Here is a 13,178-nt window from a genome sequence, read left to right on the forward strand (position 1 = left end):
CTTGTTCAAATATTCCCAACAAATCATACATCAATGGAAATGTCCTATCCAAGTTATAGGAACAACAAATAATAACTGGACTTCTAGTTGATCATTTAATATCAATAACTTTTTGATAAAGTTATCTGGAATAGGAAAAAAAAGCGTTTTGCAGGACTCCCAGTGTTCATCAAGATTCTCTGGATTCATCTTTAATGCCTCCTCTTTAATCTTACTCCAGACATACTCAATAATGTTCATTTCTGGTGACTGGGCTGGCCAATTCTGAAGCACCTTGACCTTCTTTGCTTTCAGGAACTTTGATGTGGATGCTGAAGTAAGCGGAGTGCTATGCTGCTGAAGAATTTGCCCTCACCTGTGGTTTGTAATGTAATGGGCAGCACAAATGTCTTGATACCTTAGGCTGCTGATGTTGCCATCCACTCTGCAGATATCTCTCACACCCCCATACTGAATGTAAGCACAAACCAAGATTTTTCCTTCACCAAACTTGACTGATTTCTGTGAGAATCTTGGGTCCATGTGGGTTCCAATAGGTCTTCTGCAGTATTTGTGATGATTGGGATGCAATTCAACAGATGATTCTTCCATTTTTCCAAATGATCAACTAGAAGTCAAGTTATTATTTGTTGCTCTTACAACTGGGATTGACGACAAGACTTTTTTCAGGTAGTGTATATCTCTATTTCAAAAAATTGACACTTATGACACTTGTGTTTTGTGGTCCAGGGTCGCACATTATCTGTCTGACATTTTATATTAAAGCCCAGTGTGCTGCTTAAAAAAGGGCCTGAGTATTGACGGCTGAACTGCAGATGACTCGGCCTGGTTGAGACCTCCCGCTGAGCATTCACTCAGCTGCATGTTTATTTTCAGCCTGTCAGAAAGACAAAATCACTCTCCCCCTGAAAGCTGCTCAACACTGCTTAGATTTACCCCGCCTCTGTCATCAGGACATTGTGAAAAACTGCTGCGTCAACACCCGTCAAAACAAAGCCCTTAACAACACGCTGAAGGCTCAAAATGCAGCAAATCTGGGTAGAAAATCCTTGTAATTCAGCCAAAGGACAAGGGGCTCTCTTATGTGCTTCACTAGCCTTTGTTAGCGGCACCGAGAGCTCTCGCCGTAAGATACTTCAATCGCTGCATTATGAAGCTGTGGGTGAAATGCAGACAAGCATGAGAGAGACTTTCTCACTTTTTGACCTTCCTGAGTTGGAACAAGGACTGCAGTGAAAACCCTCAGAGACAGATTCAGCTTACAGTGTACACGGAGAGAGGTTAACTTATTACTTAACTCTCCGGAATACTTGATTCTGATTGGTCATTCACAGCACAGACTGATGATAAAACATTATCATTCATTCATTTTTCTTTGGCTTAGTCCCTAATTTTTCAGGGGTCACCACAGCAGAAAGAACCACCTACTACTCTGGCATATGTTTTATGCAGTGGATGCCCTTCCAGCCTCAGTCTTTTGACTGTGGAGGAAACACATTCAGAATCATTACTTTAGGTTGGGGGTGATGGGTTATATTAATAATTTTAACTAATATGCAAATATTTATATGATTTATGTCCAATACACTTTGTAATGTTGTCTGCATTTTAGTAGATATATGAGAGACTTGCTTTGTTTACAAAACAAGTGGATCGAATTGTATTTGCAATGTAAATCATAAATAAAGGTTTAAAACTTTTTAGTTAATGTTTTACTTTTTAGCTACTGTATACTCAAAATCATTCCTCATAAATTCACAAGTTTGTTACAAAGTTCTGCGCAGAAATAGTAAAAAAAAAATCTCTGCAGATTCTGTCTGGCCCTGGTCATCAGGAACTTTTTTACATAAAGCCTCCACAGAGCAATGCAAGGTCAGTTAGTAGAACAAAACAGAAGTTGTGGGTGGAGGAGAGAAAAATGGAGAGATTGTAGGTTAAAGAAAAATAACACATTCAATTTTCCACTATTACCCTCCTCACAGTGATTTAAAGTGAGCTGGGGAAGGAATGTGTCTGGACTCAACTGCTCAAATACATTGAATTCCTGCTTGTTTACAGTGAAACTCAATCCTTGATTCTCCTGAATGAGGCTTTGCTCACATATTAAAGCAGGTCTGGAGCAAGCAGCTCGCCACAGGAAAAGGACACCAAGCGGAAGTAACCTGGACCAGCTGGGCCTTCACAGCATGTGATTCCTCACAGTAATGAACAAAGCAAGATTAACACCAGAAATGATCCAGTCTGTCAGCAAGGGTGTTTCAATTGGGGGAAACACTATTAATGCATACACAATAGAGCAGTAGCTTCCAATGGGTGAGTTGTGGGTCTGGTCTGTAAGGGGAAATATAAGGGGAAACTTTGAATAATAATTGGTGAATTTTACTTTTTATAAATTGGAATAATTCAGTATAGTAACAGTTGACAAAATAATCCTCACAGACTCACCAAAATGATCACAAAAATCTGTATTTTATGTATATTAACATACCAAATTGTCACCATAGTCAAGCTTTTAGCATGCTGTATATCTCTCCTTAGCCATCCCTATATCTGTCATTAGCCAGAAATAAGTCAGGGGAGTTCATCGAGATCTACCTGAGCTCAAACTCCTCTCTTGCCCTACAGGAGGAAGCCGAGGGCTCAGGGATCTCATAGGCTCAGGGCTCTCTCCCGAGACAGCAACCCAAACAAGCTCTATTATCAATCATCAGCTAAGCGTGAACTCTTGAAAAGAGCATTTGTGAGGTCAGTCAACAATGTTACACAAGAAGGCCTTGCTTGTAGTCTCCATTTTAATTATTCTCAAATATGTTCAGTAGGGTTAAGGTTAAGAATATGTGCAGGCCAGTCAAATTCCTTCACAACAATTTGCACATCCATGACTTTATAAACCCTGCTTTGCCTGAAAGCCCCCACACCATACATAATCCTCCTTCACTAAATTTTTACACTTGGCAAAATGCTGCCAGTGCAAAGAAGTACAAACACTGTGAAGAAGTTTTTTGGCAATATAGAATATAGTGTGTATGCATTAATTTATACATGCATATACACTCACCCGCCACTTTATTGGGTACACCGGTCCAACTGTTTGTTAACGACATGGCAGCAACTCAATGCATTTAGGCATGTAGACATGGTCAAGACAATTTGCTGCAGTTTGAATAAAGCATCAGAATGAGCAAGAAAAGTGATTTAAGTGACTATGAACGTGGCATGGTTGGTTGCCATTGGTGCCAGATGGGCTGGCCTGAGTATTTCAGAAACTCCTGATCTACTGGGATTTTTTACACACAACCATCTCTAGGGTTTACAGAGAATGCTCAGAAAAAAGAAAATATCCAGTGAGTGGCAGTTCTGTGGGCACAAATGCCTTGTTGATGCAAGAGGTCAGAGGAGAATGGCCAGACTGGTTCGAGCAGATAGAAAGGCAACAGAAACTAAAATAACCACTCGTTACAACAAAGGTATGAAGAAGAGCATCTCTGAACACACAACACGTAAAACCTTGAGGCGGATGGGCTACAGCAGCAGAAGACACCGGGTACCACTCCTGTCAGCTAAGAACAGGAAACTGAGGCTATAATTCACACAGGCTCAACAAAATTGGACAATAGAAGATTGGAAAAACCTTGCCTGGTCTGATGAGTCTCGATTTCAGCTGAGACATTCGGATGGTAGGGTCAGAATTTGGTGTCAACAACATGAAAGCATGGATCCATCCTGCCTTGTATCAATGGATCAGGCTGGTGGTTATGGTGATGCTATCATGTCAATATGGACCAAAAGGAATATTTCCAGAACCTTGTTGATCAATGCCCAGAAGGATTAATGCAGTTCTGAAAGCAAAATGGGGTCCAACCCAGTACTAGTAAGGTGTACCTAATAAAGTGGCTGTTGAGTGTGAATTGGCTACATATATACATATATAGTTTTAAAAAAGGACTTTAATGCCATTTTTTAAATGCATGAATTTTCAGCAAAGACAAAATGCAGCTATAGCGTAATCGTACTGCCAAAATAAAAATGACATCATAAAAATGGTTTTAGCTGCAAAAAAAGTGTTGCGTAAACACTCTGTAAGTTAACATGTTTATTAGTGTCAAGGCAGGACAACCTGATCTGAATCTAATCATTCAATCAACTCCCACTGGACAAACTCAAGTCCTGCCACACTTTTTTTCACTAAAGAAGAACATACAGTTGAAGTTAGAATTATTAGATCCCTGAATTATTAAACCACCCCTGCTTATGTTTCCACAATTTCTGTTTAGCAGAGAGAAGATTTTTTTTCAATATATTTCTAAACAGAATAGTTTTAATAACTCATTTCTAATAACTAATTATTTTATCTTTGCCATGATGACAGTAAATAAAATTTGACTAGACATTTTTCAAGACACTTCTATACAGCATTAAGTGACATTTAATGGCTTAACTAGGTTAATTAGGTTACCTAGGCAGGTTAGAGTAATTAGGCAAGTTATTGTAAAACGATAGTTTGTTCTGTAGACTATTGAAAAAATATATAGCTTAAAGGGGCTAATAATTTTGACTTAAAATGGTTTTCAAAAAATTAAAAACTGCTTTTATTCTATCAGAAATAAAAACAAATAAGACTTAAATATTATCAGACATACTGTGAAAATTTCCTTGCTCTGTTATATAATATACATAATTTGGGAAATATTTTAAAAAGAAATAAATCTAATAATTCTGACTTTACTATGCTGAAGAAATAAAAATCACAACTTCTTTTCATGCCAAATTTATATGCAATTAACATAAATGGATATTATGTTATTATGTCTTTGCATAATTTTTTACATGTACATAATGTCCAGTGTAGAACCTGCTGAGAAGCATATGCAATATCTGAGCTGTCAAGGGTCAGCTGACATTGTGCGATGAAAATGTTACATTTACAAGATTTTACATTTAGGGTAAGTCAATTAGTCATTTGGTGTGAACGAGAAAGCAAACACAGAGGGTAAAAGTATGTTTGAACGGCGTGAATGGAAAAAAGCGGGCATGGCGTGGGAGGAGCAGTCACTTAGTGCTCACATTCATAGCCACCTAACATGCCAGGGTTAGGGGTTAATGTGTTTCCATGGAAACTGAAACACTGGAGCCGTGAGACTGAGGAGAGATTTGCCTTCAATTTCTCTTTCTTTTTCTTTTTTACACAATCGAGATGAGAGGAGAGATGACAGAAAGCAATACTGAATCAGAGGAGACTCAACAGCTGAAAAATAGTGTCTAGAAGAGGATTTTGATTTGCCATTGCATTTTATAATCATAATCAAGGTAGTAATTATGAAATAAAGTGTTGAAATCTTGACATAAAAAGGTAAAACTGACTTTAAAGTTAATTATGAGTTAAAAGTTAAAGGAAATGACATGTAATTCTGATGCTTTTGATTGTTTAACTTACTTGAATTTTGCAAATAAAGAGATAGTTCACCCAAAACATTAACATTACCTTATCACTTACTCTCCATCATGAAGTTTTAAACCTTTGTACATTTCTGTTGAACACAAAAGAAGATATTTTGGAAAATGTTATTTACTGGCACCCACTGACTTCCATAGTAGGAAAAATATATATGGAAATATCTTCTTTTGTGTTCAACAGAAGAAAGAAACACAAACAGGTTTTTAACAAGTGAAATAAATGATGAAAGAATTGAAAATTTTGGGTGAACTGTCTTTTTAAAGTATTTTTAAGGATTATTTTGAATCCTCTTGCGGTTTGAGGATTATACTGTCTGGTATTATAACAGCAGAAAACACAATCTAAACAGAAAGATAAACAAAAAGTATCAGTTACAAAACTTGTTTAAAGTAACAGAGAAATATAGTCTAGTACTTATTGCTTTTTAAATAGGATAATTGGTAATACTTTACAATAACAGTACAAGAATAATGATGTGTTAATATGTAAACTAAATATTACTTTATTATGAATTAATGATGAATTAATGCATGCGCTAATGTGAAGGAAAGGCTGATGGTGGCCATAGCAAAGGCAAACAGCAGTGGATCACCAGCTCAGAAACCCACTTAAAATCAATAAAGGAAGAAGCACGAATCATGTTTTTAACGTGGTTTTGGACGCAATATGTGAACAGCCAGACAGATTTAACCTGAGAGATACAGTACAAGCACTGATCTATAATAGATACGTGATTACAACATAAAACACATGATTAAACACATATTTTGCAAACTACACAAAACGGGGCAACAATTTTAATGACACTTACGGTTGAAGTCAGAATTACTAGCCCCCTTTTGATTTGATTTGATTTTTTTAAATAATTCCCAAATTATTTTTAACAGAGCAAGGAAATTTTCACAGTATGTCTGACAATATTTTTTCTTCTGTAGAAAGTCTTATTTGTTTTATTTCGGCTAGAATTAAAGCAGTTATTCATTTTTTAAAAAACATTTTTTGGACAAAATTATTAGCCCCTTTAAGCTAATTTTTTTGTCGATAATCTACAGAACAATCCATCATTATACAATAACTTGCCTAATTACCCTAACCTGCCTAAATAACCTTATTAACCTAGTTTAGCCTTTAAATGTCACTTTAAGCTGTATAGAAGTGTCTTGAAAAATATCTAGTAAAATATTATTTACTGTCATCATGGCAAAGATAAAATAAATCCGTTATTAGAAATAAGTTTTTAAAACTATTATGCTTAGAAATGTGCTAAAACAATCTTCCCTCCATTAAACAGAAATTGGTGAAATAAATAAACAGGGGCGCTAATAATTAAGGGGGGGCTAATAATTCTGACTTCAATTGTACATGTTGTGATTCGGAGGAAGAAGAAACTGGTCCGTTTGAACTGTAAAAGTAACTGATCAAGTCCCGTAGTCTCTGCCTCTCCCTCAATAGCAAACGGCCGACAAATCCCTCGTTACAGTGTAGGTTATTGTATCAAAAATCAGTAGAATGACAGGAACAAACACAGCACTAGGTTAGCTATACTGTGGTATTTTTGTGAAAATGAACTTTAACACTTTATTCCCCTGCAGCCGAATCTCCATCTGTCAGTGATCGTCATCTTCGCGTCATGATCAGTCTCGTGATCCCCCGCTGGTGTGTGGAGGGAAAGTGCATGCACATTTTAACGGAACTGGAACTAGATATTTGGGGATGCACCGCATTGACGTCAGTGCGATCAAACAAAAGATCCGAGCCCAACTCGATTAGTTTATATGACTCTGAGTCAAATATTTCGCTAAGGAATCAGTAGTTTTAAACATGCTGCACTTTTAGATTTAAATCTCAGCTGGATGTTTTCATTCACTTTGAGCTGTTACACACTGCATGGAAGGTCATTTTCAAAAACACAAAATAGGGGCTCTTAAATTACATGTTAGTACATGTTGTTAATTAATGTATTAATTAACATTAACATTTAAGCCAAATGTAACCAACATAAACTCATGACCTGTTAATGTATGGACCTATCATCACAGTGAAATTGATACTTTCATTCAGTGGTGTGATAAGAACTGTCTTGTGTTAAATGTAAAAAAGACACAAGAAATGGTAATGACACAAGAAGTGTATCTGAACATATAGGCCTGTGATCATTAAAGACACAGTGATACAGCAAGTTACATACAGATACCTGGGGTTCTATATGGACAGTGTTTTTATATTTACATTACATTTACATTTAGTCATTTAGCAGATGCTTTTATCCAAAGCGACTTACAACTGAGGACAAGGAAGCAATTTACATAACTATAAGAGCAACAATGAATAAGTGCTGTAGGCAAGTTTCAGGTGTGTAAGGACAGTGTAAGAAGCAAAATATTAGTAATTTATTTATTTATTTTTTTTTTTTTTTGTAGTTAGTGGAGAAGTCAAAGAGGGAATTGCATATTAGTAAAGAAAGTGGAGACTAAATAGTTGAGTTTTTAGTCGCTTTTTGAAGACAGCGAGTGACTGCCGTTCTGATGCAGTTAGGGAGTTCATTTCACCAACTGGGCAGATTGAGCGCGAGTGTTCGGGAAATCGTTTTTTCCCTCTTTGGGATGGAACCACGAGGCGACGTTCATTTACAGAACGCAAGTTTCTGGAGGGCCTATAAATCTGCAGAAGTGAGAGCAGATAAGAAGGGGCGCAGCCAGAAATCGCTTTGTAAGCAAACATCAGTGCTTTGAATTTGATGCGAGCAGCAACTGGCACCCAGTGCAAACGAATGAGTAGCGGAGTGACATGTGCTCTTTTAGGTTCATTAAAGACCACTCGTGCTGCTGCATTTTGTTGGAGAACACACATTGACAGCTTGTGCACACACAACTACAACAGAGGCTTAATTTTTTTAAGAAGGCTGAGATTGTTTGGGGTGGGTAGCAATATCTTGCTTAGTTTTTACAGAGCTATTTTAGAAAGTCTTGTTCGCTATGGAAACACAGTCTGCTTTGGAAATCTGTCTGTTTAATTGAAAAATAAGTTGGTTCATAATAAAACAAATAAAATAAGACAAATAAAGTTTATCCTATCCTATTATCCTATCTTAGTGTGTCATGTGTCATGACTTTACTTGGGAGGGGCACATCACCATTAACCAATTCTTAACTATTCATGAAGTCTGTGTTTAAACTGTTCATGTTGATGTCGACAAGACACTTTTCTTTTGTTATTCAGTTTAAACGCAATAGACAGATGTGCATAAGAAGTTTATGAGTAGCTAAAAATGGGTTAATGATGATGTACTCCTTCAAGTAAAGTCATGATATAATTATACATTAACATATTTCTTGATGGTTAAATTAAGCATAAACTAATATGATAACAAATACAATAAATAACCAACAGTTGTGTACTAACAAGTAATTAAGGTAGACGTTAATTACACATGAACTCATGTGACTCATATTGTAGTTAAAGTTAGATCATGATTAGCGCAGACATTAACTCATCATTAGTTCATAATAAAGTAATGTTTAGTTTACACATTAACACATCAATATTCATGTACTGCTATTCTAAAGTGTGATAATGTGTCATATGTAACCTATATTACACTTCAAAAGTAATCTCTAATACTGTCTGAAACTTACATTAAAAAGGTGTAAACAAACAGCATCAGTTCATGAGTGAGTTAGTTTAAACACATGCGTGCATCCTGATATGAGAGCAGGCTTCATTCCAGAATGTTTGTGAGACTTTTCACCGGAAAATGTTAATAACTTCATTAGCATTGCGTGACCACACCATCAACAATTAATCATACCATTGAAATGTCAATATAAATTATTGTTTAACTATTAACTTGGAAAAAGCGACATACCTGCAGTTTACTCAGTAGCCTTCTTCCGGTGGCTTGCTTCGAGACCGTAATGTACTGCGGTCAAGCCAGCCGCGGTTCGGAAAAACACAGTCAAGCCAGCCGCGCTTTATATTTCGGTGCGCGCGTATTATTATCATTACGGTAATGTCAGCAGCCACACAGAGAGCGCTCCAGAGAGCACCCGTTTCGCCCTGAACAGAGAGATGACAACGAAATATAAATTTATCCCCCTTTCCTCCCACGTATGCTTTATTAAACAATTTAATAGCTTTTTTGACTGTTGTTATTTTAAGAAATTGGTTTCTGGGCTTACCTTTAATTTCCTCAAGTTTATCTTTTTGCTTCAAATGATTTTATAGCAGATCAAACGGACAGAATAAATATACGATTTCTAAATACACAGAATGCGTTTTTATTTCTCCTAGCCAACTACAGTAGATTGCAAATAAGGTTGAATGCAATTTTATACAACGTGCCTAACCTCAGAAAGTGAAAATAATCATGAAGTAGTCCAACATAGCATTGTTTAAGTTACAAATATATATTGGTTTTTTTTAAAGGGGATTTAAAAATGTATGCTTCTTTCAGTATATGGGATATGGGGCATTATTACACTTTAGATGACTGTAAAGACCTTATTATTTGTTATAAGTAGAATAGAACAACAATAAGATCGATGCAGGAAGTCAAATACTAAGCATACATCATATGAAGCCTGTTTTACTGCAGCATTTTGGAGAAATGTACCATTAACACACTTTAAAGAGCTATAAAGAAATAAGTAGGAAAAAAACAAAGTTTGGTTCTGATACAGGATGTACATGCATACCTCATGTGAAAGACCTCATTTAAGTTAACAGAAGAAAACTATGGACAGGACATCCAATATTTATGCATACCTTACTGCAGCATTTTGGAGAAATGGGCTATTAATGAGCTATAAAGTCTTTAAAGTGTTATAAATACATTGTTTGGAATAAGTTAAATAAAAGAGTGATCAGGTCTGATACTAGATGTCCCATGCTATATGCATATATACAACAAATGAATCCTTTTTACTGCAGCAATTTGGAAAAAAAAATTGCTCATTTAAAAGATGTAGAAAAAAAAAACAATAGTCAGGTCTTATACAGGACATCCCATACTAAACCTCATATAAAGACTTGTTACTGCAGCGTTTTGGAGAAATTGGGCATTAACATTACTCAAAGTGTTATGAAGACCCAATTTTAAATAAATAGACAAAAAACAATGATCAGTACCTGTACAGAACATCACATACAATATGCATACTACATATAAACACTTCTTACTCCAGCAATCTGGAGAAGTGGGACATTAACATAATATAAAGTGTTATAAAGACCCCATTTCGATTAAGTAGAAATAAACAATGGTCAGTTCTTATTCAGGACATCTCATACTATATGTGTACTTCACATGAAATCTTTTTTACTGCAGTGTTTTGGAGAAACTGGGTATTAACCTATTATAAAGTGATATAAAAACCCCATTTCTAATAAGTAGAAAAAAACAATGGTCAGTTCTTATACAGGACATACCATACTATATATGTACTTCACATGAAGCGTTTTTACTGCAGCATTTTAAAAAAAACGGGGTATTAACATAATATAAAATACTATAAAGACCACATTTTAAATAGGTAGAAAAAAATCTATGGTCAGTTCTTATACAGGACATCCCATACTATATGTGTACTTCACATGAAACCTTTTTACTGCAGTGTTTTGGAGAAATTGTATATAATATGTTTCAAAGTGTTCTAAAGACCCCAATTCAAATAAGTAGAAAAAAACAATGGTCAGTTCCTATACAGGACATCCATACTATATCTGTACTTCACATAAAACTTTTTTACTGCAGCATTTTGGAGAAATGGGGTATTAAAATAATATAAAGTGCTATAAAGACCTCATTTCAAATAAGTAGAAAAAAACAATGGTCAGTTCTAGTACAGGACATCCCATACTATGTGTGTACATTACATGAAACCTTCTTACTGCACTGTTTTGGAGAAATGAGGTATTAACACAACAAAGTGATATAAAAACCCCACTTCAAATAAGTAGAAAAAAACAATTGTCGGTTCTTATACAGGACATCCCATACTATATATGTACTTCACATGAAACCTTTTTACTGCAGCATTTTAGAGAAACGGGGTGTTAACATAGAAAAAAAGTACTATAAAGTCCCCCTTTCAAATAAGTAGAGAAAAACAATGGTCAGATCTTATACACGACACCCTTATCCCTGTGTGTACTTCACATGAAAGCTTTTTACTGCAGCATTTTAAAGACACGGGGGGAATTAACATAGTATAAAGTAATATAAGGACCCCGTTTTAAATAAGTAGAAATAAACAATGGTCAGTTCTTATACAGGACATCCCGTACTATATGTGTACTTCACATTAAACCTTCTTACTGCACTGTTTTGGAGAAATTGTATATTAATATGATTTAAAGTGTTACAAAGACCCCATTTTAATAAGTAGAAAAAGACAATGGTCAGTTCTTACATAGGACATCCCATACTATGTACTTGAAATGAAACTTTCTTACTGCACTGTTTTGGAGAAATGGGGTATTAACATAATATAAAGTACTATAAAGACCCCATAACCAACAAGTAGAAAGAAACAATGGTCAGTTTTTATTCAGGACATTCCACACTATATGTGTACTTCACATAAAAACTTTTTACTGCACTGTTTTGGAGAAACGGGGTAATAACCTGATAAAAAGTGCTATAAAGACCGCATTTCAAATAAGTAGAAAAAAACAATAGTCAGTTCTTATACAGGACATACCATACTATATGTGTACTTCACATGAAACCTTTTTACTGCAGCATTTAGGAGAAAGGGGGTATTAACATAATATACAGTGCTATAAAGACCCCATTTCAAATAAGTAGAAAAAGACAATGGTCAGTTCTTATACAGGACATCCCATACTATATCTGTACTTCACATGAAACCTATTTACTGCAGCGTTTTGGAGAAAGGGGGTATTAACATAATATAAAGTGCTTTAAAGACCCCATTTCAAATAAGTAGAAAAAGACAATGGTCAGTTCTCATACAGGACATCCCATACTATATCTGTACTTCACATGAAACCTATTTACTGCAGCGTTTTGGAGAAAGGGAGTATTAACATAATATAAAGTGCTATAAAGACCGCATTTCAAATAAGTAGAAAAAAACAATGATCAGTTCTTATACAGGACATACCATACTATATGTGTACTTCACATGAAACCTTTTTACTGCAGCATTTTGGAGAAAGGGGGTATTAACATAATATAAAGTGCTTTAAAGACCCCATTTCAAATAAGTAGAAAAAGACAATGGTCAGTTCTTATACATGACATACCATACTATATATGTCCTACACATGAAACCTTTTTACTGCAGCATTTTGGAGAAACGAGGTATTAAGCCAATATAAAGTGCTATAAAGACCCCATTTCAAATAAGTAGAAAAAAACAATGGTCTGTTCTTATACAGGACGTACCATACTATATGTGTACTTCACATGAAACCTTTTTACTGCAGCATTTTGGAGAAAGGGGGTATTAACATGATATAAAGTGCTTTAAAGACCCCATTTCAAATAAGTAGAAAAAGACAATGGTCAGTTCTTATACATGACATACCGTACTATATATGTACTTCACATGAAACCTTTTTACTGCAGCATTTTGGAGAAACGAGCCAATATAAAGTGCTATAAAGACCCTATTTCAAATACGTAGAAAAAAACAATGGTCAGTTCTTATACAGGACATACCATACTATATGTGTACTTTACATGAAACCTTTTTAC

At 35.4% G+C, this 13,178-nt stretch overlaps 1 protein-coding gene across 1 annotated transcript in view; it reads left to right on the forward strand.

Annotated features, from left to right (window-relative positions):
* The window catches only part of LOC147833651 (uncharacterized), a 734,785-nt gene extending 726,678 nt beyond the window's left edge, over window positions 1-8,107 (forward strand). The window contains exon 4 of the transcript XR_015509361.1: window positions 7,670-8,107. The gene's annotated coding sequence lies outside the window, so the exon portion shown is untranslated. The remainder of the gene's footprint in view (window positions 1-7,669) is intronic.
* Window positions 8,108-13,178: the final 5,071 nt, after the last annotated feature.

The sequence above is a fragment of the Danio rerio genome, chromosome 15 (assembly GCF_052040795.2).
Source record: "Danio rerio strain M-AB ecotype USA chromosome 15, GRCz13ab, whole genome shotgun sequence".
NCBI classification, from domain to species: Eukaryota; Metazoa; Chordata; class Actinopteri; order Cypriniformes; family Danionidae; genus Danio; species Danio rerio.